This window comes from Pangasianodon hypophthalmus, chromosome 2, assembly GCF_027358585.1.
Source record: "Pangasianodon hypophthalmus isolate fPanHyp1 chromosome 2, fPanHyp1.pri, whole genome shotgun sequence".
NCBI lineage: Eukaryota > Metazoa > Chordata > Actinopteri > Siluriformes > Pangasiidae > Pangasianodon > Pangasianodon hypophthalmus.
In genome coordinates, this window is record NC_069711.1 from 34,106,900 (window position 1) to 34,116,560 (window position 9,661).

Consider the following 9,661-nt stretch of genomic DNA (forward strand, 5'->3'; position numbering starts at 1 on the left):
ATTTATTTCGAAAACAAGAGACTTTCAAGCTTGAAATTAGTAGAAATGTCTATAAATTTGATTAATATTTTTATATCTGCTACATAATAACCTTATAATACATAATAAAGAAATATTAGATACTTAGCATATATTTCATATATTTACTTTTTTCTTGCATATTTTTATACTTATTACTTATAACAGTGGCAACTGTAATAATTGGTAAAGCCTTACAATCATGTCATATTCATATTTTATTATAATATTTTTTCTGCAAAAGCCTTTAAACTTTACTGTCTTCTCCCAAACGCTCAAACTTGTACTGTGGTCATCAATAAAATAAGACTGTTTCAAGCTTGAAATTTATAAAAATGTCTATAAATTTGATTCATATTTTTATATTTGCTGCATAATAATCTCATAATGAAATATTAGATGTATTTATATATATTTACTATAGTTTCATGTATATTTTAACTTTAAGATCTCATTGTTAAAAGCCTGCATTCTAGTTGTATGTAAAGTTTCTTGCATAGGTCTTTAAAATTTACAGTATTTGTTTTAAAAAATCATATCCATAACACTATGTGTGTGTGTGTGTGTGTGTCTATATAAAAATGTGTGTGTGTGTTCACGACTATTGTATTTTTGTTTTCTTCTCTAAAGGTCAAACTTGAATGATACTTTGAAATTCAATTAATATTTTAAGCTCATAAAAAACTTTTTACCTACATTCACATATATTTAAAATATTTTTACCAATTTTACTTTTTTTTTTTTTTAGCTTATTTTAAACTTTTATTTGTATTATATAATTTTTTTTGCAGTCTAATTACGATAAGCTAAAATAACTGAGATTGAACGATTGTAATAATGGTTAAAGGACTATGTTCAAGTCTTCTTCATATTATATATAATATTTTCTGCAAAAGTCTTTAAAAATTCATGGCATTCATTTAAAAAAATAAAACATCACTGAGACCATAACATTAATAATAATAACTGCTATATACAGGACGTACCACATGTACACGACTATCGTATTTTTAAATATCAGCCTGTTTTCTACCTAAAAGGTCAAACTTGTGTGATATGTTCCCAGTCGATACGAGTTCATATGTCATGTGTGTAGCGTGTAAAGCGTCCTCTGTATGCACCTCTGGCATTTAAGAGACCATCAGAAGCTTCATGGCTGATAAATAAGTCGACTAAAGTGTGTTTTTTATCGACTGAATGTAGAGGCAGGAGGTCGTTTCTCTACTCCACCATTGATCAGGTTTTAAATGAGCTATCTGACATTCCATGTGTTATTTTATCCCATCAGATTGGATCAGCACACACACACACACACACACACACACACACACACACACGTTGTAAATAGAGGACATACTATCGCCGTGGTGATATTTTTGAACAGACGCACTTCTGTCCTCTCATTTATCACCACTCCATATTCTATAAATAACTCTCAGTGTGTAAGCTCACACTCATCCGGACACGACACACACTTCCTGTTCTTGGCTCATGTTTCCCATCATTCTCTTTTTCTAGCATTTTTTCCCTCACATTCTGTCTGGGATTTTTTTAAATTCCTGGCTCTATTCTGGGTAGACTGGAATTTTTATTGATGTTTTATATAGCAGGATGAAACATAATTATAAAACATAATAGCTAGAATATTAGCTACAGCTAATAACTACCTCAGGCAGTCAATACTAGCTAACTAACAAATACAGCCAAAAAATGTACCTCAGAAATTATTACTAGCTACATAACATAATTACAGCTAAAGCAAATACCTCAGGAGGTCATTATTAGCTAGCTAACTTCCGTTCGGCTAAAAATTACCTCAGAAGGTCATTATTAGCTAGCTAACTTAAATACAGCTTCAAATCACCTCAGGAGGTCATTATTAGCTGGCTGACTTAAGTATGGCTAAAAATCACCTCAGGAGGTTATTACTAGCTGGCTAACTTAAATACAGCAAAAATTACCTCAGGAGATTATTACTAGCTGGCTAACTTAAATAAGGCTAAAACTACTTCAGGTGGTTATTACTAGCTGGCTAACTTAAATGCGGCTAAAATCACCTCAGGAGGTTATTACTAGCTGGCTAACTTAAATGCGGCTAAAATTACCTCAGGAGGTTATTACTAGCTGGCTAACTTAAATACAGCAAAAATTACGTCAGGAGGTTATTACTAGCTGGCTAATTTAAATACAGCGAAAATTACCTCAGGAGATTATTACTAGCTGGCTAACTTAAATGCGGCTAAAATTACTTCAGGAGGTTATTACTAGGTAGCTAACGTAAATACAGCTAAGATTATCTCAAGAAAAATTACCTCAGGAGGTTATTACTAGCTGGCTAATTTAAATACAGCAAAAAATTACCTCAGGAGGTTATTACTAGCTGGTTAATTTAAATACAGCAAAAATTACCTCAGGAGGTTATTACTAGCTGGTTAATTTAAATACAGCAAAAATTACCTCAGGAGGTTATTACTAGCTGGCTAATTTAAATACAGCAAAAATTACCTCAGGAGGTTATTACTAGCTGGCTAATTTAAATAAGGCTAAAACTACTTCAGGAGGTTATTACAAGGTAGCTAACTTAAATACAGCTAAGATTATCTCAAGAAAAATTACTTCAGGAGGTTATTACTAGCTGGACAATTTAAATACGGCTAATGTTACCTCAGGTCGTTATTACTAGCTAGCTCACTTAACTACAGCTAAAATTACCTCAGGAGGTTTTTACTAACTAGCTAATTTAGCTAAGCAGCATTTTTTCCTGAAGAAAGGGGAGCCACATGTATAAAATGATTAAAAGTTTCTTGTTATGCTAAGGCTAATATTCACATCAAAGCAGGTGTTAGCGTAGCAGTGGGACTATGTGACTATGCTTTATTAAATTCCGAGTTTTATAAACAAAATATGATTCCCACAAGATTCCTTAACAAATGTCAAATCCAACGCGTTAATCACAGATAATTAGGTGTGTGTGTGCGTGAGAGAGAGAGAGAGAAAGAGAGAATTCATGTTAGCATGATGTTTAGCAAACTTCATCCGCATTTCATACACAGCGCGAGGAGCAGCCGTCCTGCGGGAGGATTATGTAATCATCTGCACATGAGGCGTGTGTGTGTGTGTGTGTGTGTGTGTGTGTGTGTGTGTGTGAGACAATGAGACTAGAGGAGTGTGTGAAAGGACAGAGAGAGAGGGAGTGTGTGTGTATTATTGTGTAACAGTACATCATGTCTGTCTTAGTAAGTTGTGGTGTGTGTGTGTGTGTGTGTGGCTGCACACTGACTGACACAAGTCCTCTTCATTCTGCAGCCAGTTACATAACACTCGCACTTAGCACTTAGTCACACACACACACACTCGTGCACACACACACATTGTCCTGCTGCTCTTGACACACACTGTGTGTGTGTGTGTGTGTGTGTGTGTGTGTGTGTGTGTGTGTGTAAGCAACAGACTGCAGTAAGATGTAGGGTAGTGTAGAAGTCGAGGCAGAGACATCTCACCGCCTCTCCTGCTGTTAAACACATATACAGACACACACACACACACACACACACACACACACATACTGAATATATATAAATGTATTACTGAAATATTATTGTCCAGACTATCCAAGTTTTTTTTTGAAACACCAACAAGCATTGCTGTGACTGCTGTTTTTTTTTTTTGTTTGTTTTTTTTAATTGCTTTTTGTGCTTGCTAGTACGATTCAACTCCAGACACAGTGCTATAACTAATGAGGTCACTACAGTAATATATTTAGTCAAATTTGCCTCTTTTATTAGTGGGAAAAGTTCACATGCAAAGAGTACTGAAGTGTGGGGAATGCCAGAGTGTGAGGAATACTGACCTGGGTGGAATAATAGGTTGTGGGGATTGCTGAAGTGGACAGAATGCTAGAGTGTGTGGAATACTAGATTGTGGGGAATAGTGAAGTGTGTGGAATCCCAGAGTGTGCGGAATACTAGATTGTGGGGATTGCTAAAGTGGGCGGAATGCTAGTGTGAGCGGAATACTAGATTGTGGGGAATGGTGAAATGTGCAGAATCCCAGAGTGTGTGAACTGCTAAGGGGAGTGGTGAAGTGTGTGCTAGAATTGCTAGAGAGTTCAACATACTAGAGTGTAGGGAATGCCAAAGTGTGATAAATGCTAGATTGTGTGGATTGCTGATGTGTGCGGAATACTGAAGTGTGGGGAATGCTGGAGTGTAAGGATTACTGAAGTGTGGGGAATGCTGGAGTGTAAGGGTTACTGAAGTGTGGGGAATGCTGGAGTGTAAGGATTACTGAAGTGTGGGGAATGCTGGAGTGTAAGGGTTACTGAAGTATGGGGAATGCTGGAGTGTAAGGGTTACTGAAGTGTGGGGAATGCTGGAGTGTAAGGGTTACTGAAGTGTGGGGAATGCTGGAGTGTAAGGATTACTGAAGTATGGGGAATGCTGGAGTGTAAGAATTACTGAAATGTGGGGAATACTGGAGTGTAAGGATTACTGAAATGTGGGGAATGCTGGAGTGTAAGGATTACTGAAGTGTGGGGAATGCTGGAGTGTAAGGATTACTGAAGTGTGGGGAATGCTGGAGTGTAAGGATTACTGAAGTGTGGGGAATGCTGGATTTTAAGGAATACTACAGTGTGGGGAATGCTGGAGTGTAAGGATTACTGAAGTGTGGGGAATGCTGGATTTTAAGGAATACTACAGTGTGGGGAATGCTGGAGTGTAAGGATTACTGAAGTGTGGGGAATGCTGGAGTGTAAGGATTACTGAAGTGTGGGGAATGCTGGATTTTAAGGAATACTACAGTGTGGGGAATGCTGGAGTGTAAGGAAGTGAAGTGAAGTGACTTGTGGCCAAGTATGGTGACCCATACTCGGAATTTGTGCACTGCATTTAACCCATCCAAGTGCACACACAGTATTAGTGAACACACACACACACCGTGAACACACACCCGGAGCAGTGGGCAGCCTTTTTTTTTTTTTTTGCTGCGGCGCCCGGGGAGCAGTTTATGGGGGAGCGGGAATATGACAGTGTGGGGAATGCCAGAGTGTAAGGAAAACTGAAGTGTGGGAAATGCCAGAGTGTAAGGAAAACTGAAGTGTGGGAAATGCCAGAGTGTAAAGAATACTGAAGTGTGGGGAATGCTGGAGTGTAAGGATTACTGAAGTGTGGGGAATGCTGGATTTTAAGGAATACTACAGTGTGGGGAATGCTGGAGTGTAAAGAATACTGAAGTGTGGGAAATGCTGGAGTGTAAGGATTACTCTGAAGACTAGAAAACGCTGAAGTGTATGGAATACTGAAGTGTACAGAATGATGAACTGTAGGGAATACTGTGTTGATATGCTGTTGTTTCTGTCTTCCCTGTACCTTCTCCGAGGTCAGCCACTGCTCAGCATTTTGGGAAACACGGCTCTCCCCACAGTCTCGGATCTTTTTCCCAACTGAGCTTTAGAACAGAATAAAGCCCTCCGGTCAGTTGTGCATTTCGGCTCGGCCTTGTCCCGATCCTTCACTTTCTCTCTCTCTCTCTCGCTCCTTATTCACTCTCAGCTCCAGGGAAAAGAGTGTTAAAGCTATCGTGCCTTGTTACCACGGAAACCTCCAACTTTTTCTCACTCCCTCACAATAAACCTGGTGTGTATGTGTCGTGATTTGACTCATCGACTATTGTATGATTTCTTTTTTTCTTCTGTGAGAGAATTCTCAGCTTTTTCTGCAATAATGTCACAGTAGGAAGGGTTTTTTTTTTTAAGAAAAACATCCTGATGGTTACTGAATAAAGCTTACTATAAACAAGTAAGTTCATTCAAACATGAAAATACTATAAAAAAAAAATCTGGACAGATTTTTTTTAATCCAAATTAGTAATGCATAAATTTAATCAGGTGAGAGTCAAACTGATGGAGTAATTAACATTTTATTTCCTTCATACCTGCAGTTGTTTTATACTGTTTTACAATGTTTTCTGTGCATAAATATTTTTTTCTGGAAGATAATAAGGGTAAAGCTGAAAAATAAGGTTCCCTTAAAAAATAGGTCATTACTAGCTAGCTAACTTAAATACGGAAGAAATTACCTCAGGATGTTATTACTAGCTAGCTAACTTTAATACCGCAAAAATGACCTCAGGATGTTATTGCTAGCTAGCTAATTAAATACGGCAAAAATTACCTCAGGAGGTGGTTAGTCAGTTAATTTAACTAAGCAGCATCTGTTAGTTGCAGGTGTTAGTGCAGTTATATTTTTATTTTTATATTAGTTATATTAGTTTAATTTTTTGAAAAATATGATTCCCATGAGATTCCTTAAACTTGTAAAGTAAGCTTTACATTAAGATTTCTTTAACTAGCATTAATTAGCATGATCAGATGTTAAATTTAGTGTTAATGAATCATGTTGTCCATGTTGTCACGAATTCCCCATCTCAGCACCATCACGTTTCAAAGCTCCGCTTTCACGTCTTTCATTCTCAGCTCTCCGTTTTTCTTCTCGTATTAGTTCACTGGTTTTTGTCTTTTAACTTTCACCTGCGTCTCGTTTCAAATTAATCACAATGTGAATATATTTCCGATTTACATTCTAGTTCTTCTGTGCGTGTTATTCATACCCCGGGTGTGAAATCACACACATTAACCGAAGTTTTCTTTATATTTATTTCAGTTTCAATTCATCTGTTTTTTTCCATAAGTCATAAGTTAGCAAAAAATAAGCGTTCCTAAATATTGTACTTAATGATTAAAATCACGCCATGTTAAGGACCATTCCATTATTTTATTATTGTTTGTTTTGGCGTGTCGAGGGAACTAAGCGACATATGTAGATATCAGAAGCGTAACTTCATTGACGTAAAAATTCATTGGCGTAATTTAATTTCCAGTTCCGCAAATGGCAGAGCTAGCTGTTTTATAAGTCTAAGTTTGAGCAATAAGATAATAAAATATTTTTAAAACATCACGCTACATTTGCTGCATTCAAACTAGCAAACTAGTCCACCTGTTTAACTAGACTGTTCATTTAACTATGTTTACTTAGCTAGCTAGTTAGCACTATTTTATTTTTTAACGTTGACGAATACACAGAAGCGTCGATACAGTCCTGCTCACTGATTGAAGTAACGTTCGTGTTTGTGCTCACTACTGAGCGCGAGTGCGTTCTTATTGTAAAACTTTCTCCTCGCGTTGTCATGCACATGGCCACGTGTGTGACTCAGGTGTCAGGTGTGTCGATGAGGTCGTGTTAAAAACACCCCTTATTAAAATGCGGTGCTTGTAATAAAATTTAAATTGCACTTTCATACAGTCATAAACGTTAGCAGTATCACTGTGATGTATTGCATAAAAGCAAATGTCAGACTTTGGTCATGAATATTTAATCTTTCGGCTTTCTTAAATTATTTACACGTAATAATGTCTTTCTGACGCTGGTATATAGCCGGAGTTCACGTAAACGTCCTGCGTCTTTGTGCAGGAAAAAAAAAAATGAATACGAGCCCAAGGCTTGCTTCTTCATCTTTCTGGAACGTTCCGAGGAGACGAGGAAGAGCTCAGGAGGGAGAGCTGCAAAAAAGAAAGTGAGAGAAATGAGGGATTTTGTGAGGTGATACCTGCGAGAGAGAATCTGAGAGGGTGTGAAGTCTTTTGAGAGACTGCAGCTCTATGTAAAGCCTCTTCTCACACACACACACACACACACACACACACACACACTACCTGAGGAAGTTATCTCCCCATCCATCCTCTCCTCTCGAATAACGCGTTCCACACTCGAGCTCGTCTCATCCTGCTCGCTAATTTAATAACATCTCCATTTAAGGTCTCGCTAATCTCATTCCATGCTCGCGCCGATAGCACAGAACGAGACGTCCTTCGTTTAGATTGGAACACAGCCGATAGCGTAACCCGTTAGCGTAAGACGATAGCTTCTCCGTTATCTTCGTTGTTTAGGGACGAGTCGTGTTATAACAGAAGACATAATCGTTTCGTTTTATTTAATCGTGTTGTTGTTTTATGATTAGGGATCAAGGGGCGGAGTTAAAATTTTTTTTTCATTTTCATCACGGATTTGATCACTATAAGCTTATCCTTAGCATAAAAGTAACTACATTACACGGTATAATGTTTCTAATTTCGTGGCACTGTGCTAAGGTTAGCTAACGTAGCTAGCATAACTAATGTTAGGTAAATTATTAGCTAGTAGCCAAGTTCATTAGCAAGTTAAATATTTCGTTTCATTCAAACCAGCACTATTTGGTGGTGGAGTTTGCTAACCAGAAAGTTAACTTGTGCATACTATTATATTCTGTAAATTAATGGAGTGTTTTATGCTAAGAAATGAAACAAAAAGCTAGTCAGATCAGATTGCCATAAGCTCCGCCTCTTATTGATGCATGGATTCCCTGTCGCTAGGCAACATCACATCGGGTGTGCAGTTCTCTCTGTCTGATTCCCATTCAGAAATATTAGGCACTATGTCGCTTTCCCTAGCCACTCCGACTTAAATTACGGCTTCATTACACGTCTTTGTATTTAATAATTGTTACGTCTTAGTAACTGATACTCTACTATTTTCTTCAGCTAGCTTTAGCTAGCTAGCTCACTTTTTTTTTTTTTTTTTTAAAGATCTCTAACCACAGACTTATTAGTTATTAATTACCTCTTTCTCACAGTTTTTTTTTTTTTTTTTTTTTTTTTTTTCCTTTGTTTTCAATTGCCTCACATCTCTCAGGTTCACATATTTCGCAGATTCACGTAGATCGCCTCTTTGTGAGGCGAAATGAACATATACAGGAAGCAAATTCCTTTTTTCTTTGTCCACGATAGCTCCGAGCGCATTTTAAGAATCATTGCGTCCGTAAAGAAGGCGGATTTTCCAGAGAGTTCGTTAGAGTTTCAGGATGAGACACGTGAATATAGTTGATTGTAGACTAAATGCTAACATCTGACAGCTAATCCAGTAATAATCCGCTCTTAAGCTATGATCAGTGACGATGCTAACATAAGCTAGTTAGCTAAAGTTACCACATGAGGTTATTTCTAGCGAGGTAGCAAACTGGAGTCAGTCAGATTTCAGAAAAAGTTTCTTCCATGAGTCATTCCTTCTTCTCGTCTTCTTGTTTATTTATTTATTTATTTGTATATCTATTTATTTATTTATTTTTCTTGTGGCAAAGTTTCCGAGTACATCGGTCGGCAGTTAGGATGAATAGATGAACGAGTGAACGAGTGATTAAACACACACAGGAAGTGAATCACCGAGTTGGTAAACTCATTCCATCAATTAGCGTCCGGATGTTCTTGACCTTCTTCTCCCGCTGTCTCTGTGTCCATTATTCCACCATCACTGGGCCCATGAGACAATGAGAGAACACACACACTCACACACACACACTCTAAGTGCTTCTGGAAGAACACTCACACTCGTCTGTGTGCTTTATTATCCTGCAGCTTCCTGGAGCTGTCTGTCTCTCTGACTTTACATATCGACACGTTTCTATTCTGAAATCTCCGAAAATAAAAAAGTGACACTCGCTACGTCATGACTAAAAGTTTCCATCATCGCTTTATTCATTTTATTTATAATCGCAACAACTTTTGCACCTCTCTGTCTCTCTCTCTCTCTCTCTGTCCATCTCTCCATCTGTC

General features: G+C 37.6%; 1 protein-coding gene across 11 annotated transcripts in view; it reads left to right on the forward strand.

The window, feature by feature from the left end:
• The window catches only part of rptor (regulatory associated protein of MTOR, complex 1), a 109,587-nt gene that overhangs the window by 26,995 nt on the left and 72,931 nt on the right, over positions 1-9,661 (forward strand). The window lies entirely within an intron of this gene.